This window comes from Saimiri boliviensis, chromosome 5, assembly GCF_048565385.1.
Source record: "Saimiri boliviensis isolate mSaiBol1 chromosome 5, mSaiBol1.pri, whole genome shotgun sequence".
Lineage (NCBI taxonomy): Eukaryota > Metazoa > Chordata > Mammalia > Primates > Cebidae > Saimiri > Saimiri boliviensis.
This window is the reverse complement of record NC_133453.1, coordinates 51,380,502-51,397,063: the sequence shown is the minus strand read 5'-3', so window position 1 is coordinate 51,397,063 and position 16,562 is coordinate 51,380,502. Positions and strand designations below refer to the sequence as shown.

At 35.3% G+C, this 16,562-nt stretch overlaps 1 protein-coding gene and 1 pseudogene across 1 annotated transcript in view; one reads left to right on the top strand and one right to left on the bottom strand.

Moving 5' to 3' along the window:
- COL5A2 (collagen type V alpha 2 chain) overlaps positions 1-16,562 on the bottom strand; it is a 149,153-nt gene that overhangs the window by 117,447 nt on the left and 15,144 nt on the right. The window lies entirely within an intron of this gene.
- Positions 5,611-13,883, top strand: LOC141584501 (proliferating cell nuclear antigen pseudogene; annotated as a pseudogene).

Genomic DNA, 16,562 nt, shown 5'->3' with positions numbered 1-16,562 from the left:
GGTAGATGGAGAAGGAGGAGGAAACGTTTTATGTCCTCTCTGATGGTCCCCGAGCTTCTACCAAATGAGCTGGTAGAGAATTTCTTGAGGATTTTATCACAGATATTTAGAACCATTTCTGTATTATCTAAACTTCAGGAATTTAAAACAATGTAAATGATTATCATTAAAAAGCTCCAAGATGATCTCAGTATTAATGGAAAAAGGACTAATGAACTTCTTTGTGGAAAATGTACTTTCATTCACACACAAAAAATACGTTACTATTCACCGGGGAGAGGGTGATCCAAATTTTGTTTAGATGACAAACTATATTATGATGGGAAAGAGACAGAAAAATGATCCCAGAGTGTTTTGCACACTCATCCTTTGAGACAGCCAAGCAAGATGCTAGTTTTATCAGTCAACAATTATTTGTGAAGAATAAAGACTATATATAAACATATATATATATATATATATATATATATATATATATATATAGTAGTATCTGACACTTAAAGTCATAATATGGGTAGGTTTGAAATATGTCATGTGGCATAAGTTGCTACATCTAAGAAGAAACACATAGAGGTGGAAAGAATCAAGCAAAGGGCAACCACAGACCAAAGGGAGGTAAGGACTTTGGATGAATCCATGCAGAAGACGTAGGGCTTCTTGGCTGAAAAGATGAAACCAAGAATAGTGTGATAGGCCAGTGAAGTCTTCTAAACTGTGAGGGATGTAAATTGAGACTTAAAAGATGTAAAAATAGAATTAAGAAGGAAAGAACATTATAAAGTCAGTAATAAACGTGAATCTATATCGACCTCAATATGGTGTCAGAAAATTATGAAATGCTGTAACAATTAAAAGACTGCGCTAAACCTAGGAATGCATATTCTAGAATCATAAATTTAGGTGAATCTTCATTTTTCCATAAAGAACAAACAATCTCACATATACAGTTACAGACCCTTGCCTTAACCAAAAATGGAAATTCCCAAAATATATGAGTGGTCATTAAGCTCATTATAATTTTGACATGGTCCTCAACAATAAATGGTAATTTTGGCTGGGTGCAGTGGCTCATGCCTGTAACCCTAGCACTTAGAGAGGCCAAGGCAGGTGGATCACTTGAGGTCAGGAGTTGCAGACCAGCTTGGCCAAAGTGGCAAAAAGCCACCTCTACTAATATACAAAAAGTTCATCAGGCACGGTGGTGCACACCTGTAATCCCACCTACTCAGGAGGCTGAGGCAGGAGAATCACTTGAACCCAGAGGCAGAGGTTGCAGTGAGCTGAGATCATGCCACTGCACTCCAGCCTGGGCAACAGAAACAAGATTCACTGTACTCCAATGAAAGTTTTGAAAAATGAAAAATATTCCTCCAGCCAAGGACACTTCAACTTCCTTCTACCAAAAAGAAAACTTGATATGCTAATGTTAGGTGAAGATTTTCCCATGATAACATCTTTTATGTTGCTTCAGAAACTACTGAAACAACAGAAATCAGGTTCTACAAACTTCAAACAAAATTGTTTTATAAAGTAAAACAAATGAAGTAATACTTGCTGATTAATAATACTGGAACATTAATATCTGATTGATAATTAAAACTTTTGGTCTCCACCATCTAAAAGAAATTATTGGTAAACATATTTAATATTGGCTCTGTATTCCATTAACTTCTGAAAGTCTATGAATTGTAAATGGTCACATAGAATGCAATTTAAGTCTTGTGTATATTTTATATTTTTTAAAATTGACTACACTATTAACCAAAAAAAATTAAAAGGTTAATTATAAAATGAAATTGAACTTGGCTAAACATCAACATATTCTGAAATTCCAAGAATGAAGAAACCATAAGTGAATTTTGAAAATCACTGATGTTTTCAGAGGATAAAGATCTAAATTCTACATTTGCATTTTCCTAAGTGTGCAGTGGTTTAAAGACTGTTTGGAAGCCTAACATTAGAAATTTCTATCATCAAGTCATTATCCTCCAGAATAAAAACACTGGCAGTCCTCTTTCTTGCCAAGTTTTTCTAGAGAAGAACTCCAAGGTAATGCTTATTAAAATAGAAGCTTTTATATAGTGTTCTTTGTAAAGTCCTAGTAGAAACTTAAACACACAGTTTTCAAAAATGATATGTGTCTTATGGCAATATAATTTCAAGCTTGGTACAATGCAAGGGCTTTAAAATCTCTCTGTGAGGTGTATTTTATGTGTACCCTCAGTTGTTATGGTTTGCTTTAATTTATGTAATTATGTATGAGGTCAATATGGAAAACTAGCCCTCACTCATTACTGGCAAACATTCCTGAACAATGTGTGTGCCTTCAGGAATCAAACTAACAGGCTCACAGTCTATAACAAGGTCAAATGAAAGCAACCAATTGTTCAGGCACTAAACAGTTGTGATTGTTTACTGTATTACAATCGTACTTTAGAGATGACTTAACAGACATTAAATTATATCCAGAATACTCTCAGATGACAATCAACTGAGCACACAAGGCAAATAGAGCTCATGCTAATTGCCAAATATCAGGACACAAATGCAACTCTCATTGTGTCATATCAATATAAAAATCCTTAGGATACAGGGCTGAGGTGATTGCTGTTTGGAATTTAATCAACTGGAGTTCTTTTGGACACACTAATTTTTGAAGATGTAAATTTTAAAGTTATTTAAAAATTCACAAAAATTGAAATGCTAGTGTGAAATGCAGTGTCTCCACGGACTGCCATTATTTTCCATCTTATAAGAAAATCAACCTAAATCAAGCTTGGATTTCATCATATAACCTCCTACCCCCATTTTAAAAAACCTTGAAAGATAAAAAGTTTTCTGTAGACAATAAATGTTTCTTGATGTTTATTGGAACCTCTACTCTTTTCAGATCTTTGTCCTGGAGTAAACTTAGGAAGTTTATCTTTGGTTCCTTGAACACTAAATTCATTTATACAGAGTATCAGTAGAGAACAAGAAGCTATTTAGTATAATTTCTTAGGAATTTCTTCTATAGCATCCATAAGTGGCTGTAAAGCACCTGCCTGGTTACTTGCAGAGATGGAGGATTCATTACTTCAAAAGGAACCCATTGTATTCTTAGGTCAAATGTTAAAAAAGGTTTTCTACAAGGAATCCCATATAAAATTTTAGAAATTGTTTCCATGCATAAATGTGGAGCAGAGGAACAAAGTAGTCTGTAAGGTAATTTGATGAAAAAAATCATGGATTATCTGGCAGCCAAAATTGACTGTTATTCTTTCTACCATAAGGATCTACCATGACCTATAATAAAAAATAAATGTAACCCATTTCCACACAGATTATCACAGCAACATTTTAAGACACACTAAGCAGGACCTCCCCCCAGCATCTTAAAAGCAAACAAATTTCTATAGTAAATGGTGCTATAGTAGGTCTTTACATTGTTTTATGTTTTATATTTAATAAAAGCATAATGACAGATGAAGCAATCCAGAGTGAAGGCAATCTAGATAACAGATCTCTTCAAGAAAAGCAGTAGTGAAAATAACCGGGTTTTGACTGTCTTATTTTCTGTTGCATCCATTTACACGATAGTAAATGTGTAAAGAGTAATGATCATCTAGATAATTGGCAAATCAAATGAACACCTGACATTTAGCTATTGCATCCATACAATTTCATTTCAGTTAGTTTACCCCCTTCCATGATGAGTTGCTAAAGTGTGTTTAAATTAAAATCTAAGCAAGGCCATAAAATATTTATTCATCTGTAACTCTTTTTCTTACCTTCTTAACTGTAAAACTCACTAGTGTACCTTCTCTAATTTTACTCTCTATAATTATTCTTAAGACTCTGGTGGAATGGAGCCTCTCCAACTGACTGTACATACCCTATATAGTTCTCAAGAACTTTGGTTAAACTCTATCCTAGTAAGAAATTATATAAAAGCCATATTTATTTAAAAGCTACTTTACTTTAAAAATCACATAACTATGGAGTTCACTTCAAAGTTGTACTGTTGGGTATAAGGTCCCAGTAGTTGTATTAGAAAGAGAACTATTATGCTCTTTTGCTTACTTCAGAGCTTAAATAAATAAATCTCTGTTTTTCAGCCAGTAAAGGGAAAGAGTCAAATAATTACAATGCAATATGAACAGAATTCTTCAAAATCTCAGAGGAGAACTAGGAAGTAAGCCATCTACTTTGCTTTAAGTACTTCAACATATGATTTCATTCAATCCTGACACACTGCAAAGTATCAGGACAAGTATTCTCATTCCTTACATTTTTTAGATATAGAACATGGGACTTATTAGTACGATTTAAAATACAAGATTACGCAGCTCATAGATCAAAAATCTAGGATTTAAGATGAAAGTTTCTAACTCCCTGTACAATAATAGGTAAGGTCAGCACTCCATCACTTTCAGGCTACAAGTTATGATACCAAAAAGTTCTAAATTGTATCTCTGTGGTGTTTCTTCAGAGAAATTAGGATGGGAAAAGGTATGGACAGATAATATGGTAAGTTAAAATGACAGGAAAGCCAAAACACAATGTAGCTCAACTCAAAATATAGACGTCAAGAGCTTCCCCAGAGAATTCACAGTGGAACACAGCCAGGTGTCCAGGTGTGAAATGAGCTAGTTCCCTGTAGTGATCCCTTCCTGTTGTCCTGGCTCCTGTTGCTCCACCTCCAGAGAAAATAGTTGCAGTATGAATTAGATTTTTAGGTTCCAACTCCCGCAGAGGCTGGCTTTTTGGAAGAGCCTGGCTTTTTCTGGACCTGGACCAGGCTTAGCACAGATATTGGAAAAATCTCTTTCTCAGAAAGGAGCTAAGGTGGAAAGCATTGTAGAAGTAAGGAGGGGGAGAGTGGCAAGGAATCAAATGATTTAGAAATGAAGATCAAAGATCTCACCAAGATGTGAAGGTAGATGGGAGTTTTATCTATCTTGAATTGCTTAGAACTGGTTGGTTTGGGATGGCAGTTAATAGTCTGCATTGTAAAATCAACATATATGTTTAAAACAATGTTGGGGGGAAAGAAACATAGCAGATACTCAGAGTGTAAAAGGACATATTCAATCAATGTTGGATCTTTATTTTTGTATTTTCTCATCTTTCAGAAAGCAATCTCAAGTGGGTACCTGATTTGTAGACACAGTGTCTGGTTGCCTATGTGGTTCTAAACTAAGAGTCCACAAAAATTCAACCTAGCTAAACATTTTCCGTATGTGAATCTGCCAACATTACATTCAATTCTCAGGTATCTTCTGAAAATGTATTTTTCCTAGCTGAACAAAAATGTACTGTTACTTCTGGAAATTGGTTGGAAGGAGTAAGATGGAAGAAGAAACCTATTCTTGCATGCTCTTCACATACATTATTTCATTTGGTTCTCAAGCTCCTTGGCAATAGCTCCTTGGCAATAATATTATAAGCTCCATTCTACAGATGAAAAAACTGAACCATCTAGAGGTTATGCGATTCAGTCAAGACTATCATGGTAGTCAAGAATAAACTCAAGATTTGAAGGGAAATGTGTTTAACCCCAGTCCTGCATGCTTCACCCATAATATCTAACAAGTATATTAGCCAGGAAGACTTTTCCTGATTAACATAATGACAACAATAGTTACAAGAAAGATAATGAAGAAGGCACAGGAAAGGGTAAGTGGGGTGCACAGGGGTGATAAGCTTGGGTATGCATCATTATACAGAGGCAGATATGCTTTTACTACATGTAATTACTGGAGTTCTAAAGTTTGTTCTCTTGGCTCAACTATCTCCCCTATATCTATACTCTCTGGTTTCTGCTTGCCTTGCTTTCCACAGCCTGAACCCGCTTACATCAGTGCTTCACATCCCTTTTGGTTGTTCTGGCAACACATGTTTCAGTTTTCTGTAGCAGCTGCCAAAACAAGCATTTGAACATCTGGAAATCATCCTCCATCACTTTCACCGGTAAGATGCATTTTCCTTAAAAGATAGTTCCCATATAGACCCCCTAAGCTTCCTCATTACCTAAGAATAACAGCTTTCCAATATTCCCTGGCTATGGAAAACAGCAACCCACTGACTGCAAACTCTGGCACTTTCAGTCATGTTAATAACCACATATTTTATGAGTCAACATTATGGTGTCTTGAAGTAATACATTTTTTAAAAAAATTAAGATAATCAAGCAAACAAAAAAACGCACATACACATACACACACGTACATGCACACATACACACAACTCACAACTCTTTGGATTCCTTAAAGGAGATTACTATATCAGAAACTTTATTTTTTATTCTCTAAGACATGATATTTGAAAGTCAATGCCACTAATATAAACTACAAAGAAATAATGAGATGAATGCATAGCAGTAACACCAACAAAAATACAGTATTAATTTAAAGTTCTAGTTCAAGACATATTGGCATGACTTAACAAAGTTTAATAAAGATGCTGCTCATTTTCAAAGGGAATCATAATTGATGACTCCTTCTTCTTCCACAAATATGATGTGGGTTGATGCCAGAGTAGTATCAGGTCCACAAAATGACCTGGCAAATGTCTCTGATACTGGACAAGTGGGCAGTTCCCACCCAGCATAGCAGAATCTTGCCAGTTTCTCTCTTCCCTCACTCTCCCCAGCATGATGAGAAATATGTTGCCCAGGCTGTTCTTGAACTCCTGGCTCAAGCAATCCTCCCACCTCAGCCATCCAAAGTGCTGGGATTACAGGAGAGAGCTGCCATGGTGTCCAAATGAACCATAATTTTTAAAATGAGAATTTGACTTTGGTTCTATGGGGTTATCATCTCCATTATATTCACTTTTGTATGTATTTTACCTGGCATAAAACTTGAAATAAAATTAGGTTGTCAGTAAATGCTTGATGAATGAGTGAATAAATGAGTGGTTATGAGTACCTTGAAACAAAATAATAAGGTCCCTAAAGTACCCTGAAATATTATTTATTTATTTATGTTAGAGAGAGGGTCTCATTCTAACGTGCAAGTTGTAGTGGCACCATCAGAGCTCACTGCACCCTTGAGCTACTGGGCTCAAGGAACCCTCCCACCTCAGCTTCCTAACAGAGACTACAGATGCATGCCACCAAGCCTGGCTAACTTTTTTGAGAAGGCAGTGTCTTATTATGTTACCCAGGCTGGTCTCGAACTCCTGGCCTCAAGCAATCCTTCAGCTTTGGCCTCCCAAAGTGCTATGATAACAGGCATGAACCATTTCACAGGGCTTTTGGGAGATTTTAAAATGCTTTACATCACGTTTCATTTATTTTATAGCACATATTGCTCTACATTTTGCTCCTTTGGCCTTTCACCTGCCGGATTTCATCTTCTAAGATCTTCATGCAAACTGAATCCACTCTGGGTGAAGTTGTACCATTCTCCAGAAGAGCACTGGCCAAGACAAGTTTCCATGATGATGGCAATGTTCTATTATCTTCATTGTCCAAGACAGTAGTCACTGGCGTTAGTCTCTATTATATGGGACAGCACTGTTTCAGAATCCTATCCCATTTTTAATTTACTTACAGAACTATTCCTTCATGGTACTTATTGGAAATTATCTTTTTAAAATATATATTTATGTTCATTTATTGTCTTTTATTTCTCTGTATGAGCTTCTGCCATAACACATTAGCACAAACTTAGTGACTTAAAACACCAAAAATTTTCCAGGTTCTAGAGGCCACTACATCACTTTATTTATGGCTCCCTCTTCATTGTCAGAAACAGAAGACTGGCATCTTCAACTATCTTTCTCTGGTTCTGATTCCTGCTTTTGTTATCACATCTTCCCCCTCTTCCTTTTTCTTAGAAGGATGCTGGAGATTACATGGGGCCCAGCTAGTTACTCCAAGATAACCTCTGTATTTTAAAATTAGCTGATTAGCAATCATACTGTCATCTAAAAACTTAATTCCCCTTTTCCATATAAGGTAACAGATTCACAGGTTACAGAAATTAGAGCATGGACATCTTTGGAGGTGGCCATTATTTTGCCATTCACACCCTGCAGTAGAATTCAAATTCCAGGAATCTCAGAGACTTGCTCATTACTGCATCCTCAGAGTGGCAACACTGCCCTCAATAAATAAATATTTATTAAATAAAGAGATTTCAAAATTTCTTCCTTCTGGAACAAGTTTTGATGTATACTGAGGACTGCAGAATTTTAAAAATATAAAAATTACATGTGAAGACAAACCCATGTATAAAATTCTTTTTAACATATTATCCTTTCACAAGGCCTTGTCAAGACTTGAAAGTTTCAATTGTGCTCAGTTTTCTGGTGTATATTGATAGTCTTGTCCTCGTAAACTAACTGTAAAAGACTGTGGCTATCCAGCTTTGTTGGAGAGACTTTACCAATAAGACATAGGCTTATATAAGCAGAATATTATCACACCTTGATGTTTTAGTACAAAAAATTAATATTCTTTTTCCAGAGCCAAAAGCATGTATTGACATTTCTCAACTATGTTTTTCTGCTGAATATTTGAGTCTGTTATATGATAATAACTTCCACTAAACTCACAGTGGTAAAATCACATTATCTTCTGAAACTTCCAAAATAGCTAGCATGAAATCCAGTATTAATTCACGCTAGAGAATATTATATGCGTATGCTCTATTCACTCATTCTAATAATTTACAATAAAACAGTGGAAATATGGCTGAAGATAAATTGCCAGAGTAGCTGAAAAATAGTATCTGTTAACAAAATAGAAAATTCAGCCTAGGCAACTGTTAACATGACTATGCAATAGTTCTAACTACCTGTCTATATATTTTTACTCATCTCCACAATGGACAGCACTGAGACTATACTGAAGTGAGTAGTTAAGTATTCTGCACAATTTAATGAAGCTTCCAGCTGTGAGATATACATATGTGTCACCACATGAAGCCACAAATATAAATAATGCTAAGGCTTTTAGATCACATTTCACATTAAAAATGAAAGTTGTATAAGTGTGCTTTCTTTTTTTAATGTTTCTTCCAAGTGTATTAAAGTATATACAAATAGTCACAAATCTGGAAGTTTAACCCAAAACAAAGATAACGACAAAAAAGAAAAGAGTGGTACAGGAGAATCTAAAATATTTGCTAAATGGACAGAGCATGCTAACAACATTTAAATAAAGAAGTCTCAAAGAAGCAAGAATATAATTTCATAATATATCTTCAACAATAATTACAAACACACTGCTCTGTTATCTTCTAGAGAGGGTGATATTTCACTACTTTGCAAACCTGACTGGACTGAGTAAACTACATGGAATCCCAATCCGGGCTATTATCTACTTCAAAGTGTTTTTCACACATACCAGTAAAAGGAAGACTGGTATGTAATGTGCTTTGGAGACAAAAATAAAATGTGGGCTAATTCTTCAGTGGAACTAAATGTTTTGTGGTATTCTTGTTTGAAATAAAACTTTGCCAAGGCTTTAGTCAAAATGTCCTACTTCCTCTGGTATGTCCTGGTTTGAAGAAACAACTTAATATTTTTACCATTTGCAATAATAAACTACAGTATTGTAATCTGATATTAAGCATACACCTATTATTTGTTCTTGACCTAAAGAGGAAATAATATTTTAGTGGCAACTAAATTTTCAAAACATTACCATTCTATATATCCGTGTTTTTTTCTCTCTAGATAGACTTCAATGAAGATAGGGACTGTGTCTTACATACTGTGGTATCCCTACAACCTAGCTGAAACGTAGTGCATATCCAGTAAATATTTGCTGTATTTTAATTATGAAGTCACAGTGTTAGGTAATCATACAGTAAAAAGTAAATGAATTACTAAGCATCATTACAGTAATAGCTACAGATATGTGCAATGACTGAATCCACAGTAATGACTTTTATGAGTAATTTATGGAAATTTGGGATTATTTATGTTAACCAATATTATTATTATGTAAAGGATTAAATATCAAGCCAGAACATTTTTGCAATTCTTTATTAAAGCCACTGATCACAGTCCTTTATTTTTGTAGTGCTTACTAGCACTGTGAATACTTCTTAGCACTGAAAAGTATTAGCATTAACGCAGTACAAACGCCAACAGACCACATCCATCATTTTTTGTTTTTTTGAGACAGAGTCTCACTCTGTCACCCAGGCTGGAGTGCAATGGCGCTATCTCAGCTCACTGCAACCTCTGCCTCCCAGGTTCAAGCGATTCTCCTGCCTCAGCCTCCTGAGTAGGTGGGATTATAGGCGCATGCCAATGCACCCAGCTAATTTTTGTATTTTTAGTAGAGACGGGGGTTTCAACATTTTGGCCAGGCTGGTCTCGAACTCCTGACCTTGCAATCCACCCGCCTTGGCCTCCCAAAGTGCTGGGATTACAGGCATTAGCCACTGCACCTGGCCAACATCCATCATTTTATTAGTATTTAAGAGATCCCTAAGATTAAGAAACAATATAGAAGTAAAATAAATTAGCAGAGTAGAACTTAAGTCAAATATATGACCCAAATGGCTACTATGTGAAATTAGTTCAGGAATCAATATGTTTGGATATGTAAGAGATTTAACCTCTGGAAATTTTACTTTGGTTCTTAACTGTAAAGACAACTACTCTCTCAAAAATAGTTAGAAAACACCACATTACCAGATCCACTATCTTTTCTTCACCCTGCCTTGGATCTCTGTGATACAGGAACTATTTATCTCTCCTAAGAATATCTCTGATGCCTTCCATAACTCTATATTCTGTCTGCTTCTTCTCTGAAATCTGTCACTCACTTCCCAACATCTCCAGCTTTTCCCCTTTCCTGAACTTACTCTAGACTTATTACCAAAACTTTAATGTCTTTTTGTTTGGTGCTTATCTATCCTATTTCTTAGCCTAATTATTTCAAGTGCTTTGCAACTAAATTTGAAACTTCCCAAGGTCAGAAACTGAGGATTCTATTTCTGAATTCCTTACTAAATACATAGATTGAATGTACCATTGTACTTTGTTTGGTGCAATGAAGTCACACAAATATTTATTATCTATGGATTGATTGATTATAAATGGGTAGCATTCATATAAATTGGTAAAACATTTCTGCAGGCAATTAAACTTTTAACTCATTAGTAACTACTTTTAAGAAAATCTGAATGAAGGTGTTGATCATCTATGTCACCACATCAGGAAGAAAAGTATTTTCTTGGCAAATAAATATTTTAATTAGAGCACTTCCTACTGAAAATAATTCGTTCAGATGTGGTCTCTGCTTAAGCTGGTTGATATGCATGCTAGTTATATATCCATCAGTTCTCTTTACCAAAATCTATATATAGCTAACTGTATCTCTCATATTAGGTATCTAAGTAAGACCACTTTTAATTCTTCTTTCTACTTGCACTAACATGGTGCTTAGAATTCAGAGACCCAGAAACCACTCAATAAATATTTGACAAATGACTGTTTCACTGATTTTAAAATCAGCAGAGTATACAAAGCTATGGTAGAAAATCTAACAGGAGTGTCTCACTGAATGCTGAACAAGCATTATTTTTTTCTCAAAAGTCATTTTTGGCTCTTACACTGTCACACAGCCTGTGATTACGTTTGTTTTCAACTCTACACAGATTCCAGCTACAAGGTTGCTGCTTTTATTACAAGTAAATGCATTAGTTGAGTAAATTACAAGTTGTGTGGTTCTGTCTTCCTAACTACAGCTCTTTATGCACATCCACAACTTCAGGGACTGAGAAAATTATTTTAAAAATATCTAAGCTTCTTAAACATTCAGTTGGCCAGGTATGGTGGCTCATGCCTATAATCCCAACACTTTGGAAAGCCGAGGCAGAAGAATCACCTGAGGTTAGGAGTTTGAGACTAGCCTGGCCAACATGGTAAAACCTCATCTCTACTAAAAAATACAAAAATTAGCTGGGCATAGTGGTGAGCACCTGTAATCCTGGCTACTGGGAGGCTGAGGCATGAGAATCACTTTAACCCAGGAGGCAGAAGTTGTTGCGATCCAGCCTGGGTGGCAGAGCGGGATCCTGTCTCAATAAATAAATAATAAATAAATAAATAAATTTTAAAAATAAAACATTAAATTATATTTTTCCTCACATTATTGCCTGCCACAGGTTTGGTCTCATCGAAGTCTCTAAGAACTCAGCACTGAACACAAATAATTTTCATGTAACATAGAGTGTTGTTCTTAGTGACTAAAATTGCCATCCTCCATTTTTTTCTCCTCTCTGTAAGATACAATTGAGAGAGGCCTGAAATAAGAGCCAGAAAACTGAGGCTCTATTCCTGTGTCCAACATCCTCTGCATCATTCATTCCTTTTAGATTCAGTGTCCTCATCTTTAATCTGGTGTTCTAAGAATGTATGCATAAAAGAAGTGGGTATACTTCATGAATTGTATAATATCACTTACATGTAGTGTGGTATTATTATTTATAGAGGCAGAAGACACCAAAAATAAATGTCAACAGAGTATAGACCACTAGCCATCTCAGAAAACCCTATCTAACTTTGTCTCCAAGAAAAACTTTATCTTGGCAATCTTTATCCCCCCTTTTTCGTTTCTTGAACATCTTCCTCTTTCTGGAGCTTTTTTCTGAAGCCTGTAAACAACCAACTCTGCCATCTGAAAATAAAATAAACCGAAAATCCTCACTGGACTCTACATCTTGTTCTGACTAGGGTCCCATAGCTCTTCTTCCCCTTACAACTCAGCTTCTCAATGCACAAAAAAAGAAAAAATAAAGTCTATACCTCTGTCTTCCCTCCTACTGAAGGCTGAGTTTATAATTAATCAATCAATAAATTGTCAAAAAAAATCAAAACTCTAATAATAATGTCTTCCTACCTTCTTTTCTATGCTCTAAGACATTAAAGTAGTTGTAGTTTTCTACAAAACAATGCTAATTAATACTCCTGAGAATTTCTTCAAGTACTTTTTCTGATCTAGATGCCATCCTCTTACCTTCCCTCTTGTCTCATTTCTGCTAGTTACTGCATATCTATCCTTTATGTTTTGGATACATCTGCAAGAAACAAACCCATGCACTCAAGCGTGCAAGGGCTGAGGATAATGCGGGTACCTTGGCGCTAGTATTTGAAGCACCAAACCAGGAGAAGGTTTCAGACTATGAAACGAAGTTGATGGATTTGGATGTTGAACAACTTGGAATTCCAGAACAAGAGTATAGCTGTGTAGTAAAGATGCCTTCTGGTGAATTTGCACGTATATGCCAAGATCTCAGCCATATTGGAGATGCTGTTGTAATTTCCTGTGCGAAAGACGGAGTGAAATTTTCTGCAAGTGGAGAACTTGGAAATGGAAACATTAAATTGTCACAGACAAGTAATGTCGATAAAGAGGAGGAAGCCGTTACCATAGAGATGAATGAACCAGTTCAATTAACTTTTGCACTGAGGTACCCGAACTTCTTCACAAAAGCCACTCCACTCTCTTCAACAGTGACACTCAGTATGTCTGCAGATGTACCCCTTGTTGTAGAGTATAAAATTGCTGATATGGGACACTTAAAGTACTACTTGGCTCCCAAGATCGAGGATGAAGAAGGATCTTAAGCATTCTTAAAATTCAAGAAAATAAAACTAAGCTCTTTGAGAACTGCTTCTGAGATGCCAGCACATACTGAAGTCTTTTCTATCACCAAATTTGTACCTCTAAGTACATATGTAGATATTGTTATCTGTAAATAACCTATTTTTTCTCTATTCTCTGCAGTTTGTTTAAAGATCTCTGCAAAGTCAGATCCAGTCTAATTAGCCTAGAAGTATTTTTGTCTCTTAAAAATACTTGTGATTTTTATAATACAAAAGGGTCTTGACTCTAAATGCAGTTTTAAGAATTGGTTTTAAATTTAAATAAAGCTTGAATTTCAGACAAAAAAATATTCCTATGCCATTCTTTTTCACTGTATTTATTACGCAGCATTATAGTTATTTGTTCATGTATCTATTCCTCTCATTATATATTCCTTAAATACAAGATAATATGTCAATCATCTTTGTGATTAACATATACTCTGACTAGAGTCACTATAATAAAACAGGTTAGATATAAAATCAACTTTGTTCCCATGTAATTACAGTGCTTTGATGTACATATTTTTATAAGGCTTTGGACCAAAAGATGCTAAATACATCTAAATTATGCATAAGAGCTGGTTCCATGTTCTTAAGTTCAATGCTATGTATACAAAAACTTAGGCAAGGTTGTGCAATGTAATTAGTCAGCAATCTGAAAACAGAGAGAAAGCACTTAATTTTGAAACATGAAGAAAAATATATTTTGTTTGACCAGTCACAAAATTTTATTGAGTTCCTACTATATGCATAGCATTAGATCTGGATCTGACTTTCTGGGTTTAAGAGATGGTCTTTATCCTCAAGAAGCATATGATATAACTAAAAGATCAATGACATTTATAATAAATGTAATTTAGAAAACGGTGGACAATGAATAAAAGGATTTACTGTGTGCTAAATGTGTTAAAGAAAGAGAAAGTGCTACAGTTCAAGAGAAAAGAGAAAAAAGATGTTTATGATGTTCGAAAAGGTTTTCAAAGAGGATGGACATCAGACTTGATGGCAGACTTGAAAGATTTGGATGTGAAGGAGAGGAGAAAATAAAGGATAAGGAACATAATAGAGTTTATGCAGAGGAATGACTTCTCAGGTGTGCCATCCACAGAGGCTTTCCCTGAGCTCCCATCCGTCCCCACCTCTTAGACAGTAGGAGTCTTCTGTTACTCCCCTGATTCTTTGTCTGCCTCTGCCACAGCACAGACAAAGTATTATCCTTCTTTCATTCCACTTAGATGATTAACTTCTTGGGAGTAAGGATTAAATATTTGTTTCCATAGCAATCAGTAAAGAGCCTGATAAATAGCATGTACTCAGTACATGCTTACCAAATTAATGAATAAATGAAGGTATATGCCTCATAACTTGCATGGTGGGGGATATACTTCCCTGTAGAGAAAAGCAAGTTGAAATTTCCATCATTTGAGACCAGAGCATCATCTTGTTTAACAGTCATCTGAAGCAAATTCTAATGTTACTGATAACACTTTCATAATGACTTCTGAATATAGAATGGGTTTTTAATTCCCCAAATTAGTAAATTATTGGCAAGTGCTTTAAGATGACCAAAGTATATCTCACTTATTGAAGAGCACATTAAGCTAGAACCTAATAGTTTTCTCCCACTGGAATCCCTGATGTAAACATGGATGTGAGCATTTGTGTGTAGACTGGGTTTTCTAAAATACCATCAGATTTTTTCATCTGAATGTTTCATGTACTTGAATTCAACACACATACTACTTGTAAGAATGTAAAAACGAAGCTTGTTTTCTGCCCAGAATCCCTGAGAAAGGAATTCTAGCAGGACTTGAGAAGATAAATGTTTGCAGGACTCAGTCATTACTAGCAAAGGGGGGAAATGGGAGAACAAACACAAAAATGGAGTCTCATTTTCCCAGAACATAAATGAGGGCAAGCAGCATATTCCCAAAATTTTCTGTGATGAAGGAACATCAATGGAATAAATCAAATCTTCTAAATATTTGCGGTAAACACTTATATATCTATATATGTCCCAACACAATTGCAAAGAAAAATAAGAAGTCAAGAAGACACAAAAATAAAAAAAATAAGAACAAATATGACCTACTCCTCACGTTAAAGCCCACAACCATTTAATAATAATAATTCACCTTCTCTCTTGCCCCATTTTTCTGCTCCTTCTCTACCTCTCCCATTTTTCTCCTTCTTTTCTTCATTATTATTTGTATTCTGGATGAAATAGCAATTTAGTATGTTCAAAGATTGTTGAAAAAAGTAAGTACTACAAAGGTGAATGCACCAGCTGTAAGGGCAAGAAGGCATCCTGCTAAACTCTGACATCCCATCTCATCAAAACACATTTAGAGAACACTGAGTCTGTGGTTAAACAGTGTAACACAACACATGATACATTTGCATATTTCTCTCTAATTGGAAAATTCAGTTAATACGAAAAATTTGATATCAGATTATTTTGAATTTTTTTTTACAATCATCTCCTTTTACATCAGTGTCTAGAAATTCTGTGGTAGAGTCACTCAGTGAAAAGCAGATCAATTTACAAGTTATACACTGGGAGCTGTGCTCCTTAAATAAACCATATTTAGGGAAATAACTATAAACCTGAACTGATCAAAACTTCAAATGCAGATTTACAAGTACAGAAACATATTACCACTCAGATTATTTGTGATGCTTCCATCTACCAAAATTTGTACATGAGACTTTCCACTGTATTACAGCACAAATATGACTTAAGTGAAGTACCTTTATGTAAATTTTCTGTAGTCATAGGCTTTCAAAGCAGACAGTGGCCCTGGGTAATGTATCACAGGTTTTCCAACATAAGTAACTGAGGTCCAGAGAATTTAAGTCACTTCCACATAATCACCAAGTTAGCCCATGCAGAGCTGCAATTATGATGCAGATTTCCTGTGTCCTGGTCCAGTTTTAATTTAAAAGCTTTTCTTTCAAATTAT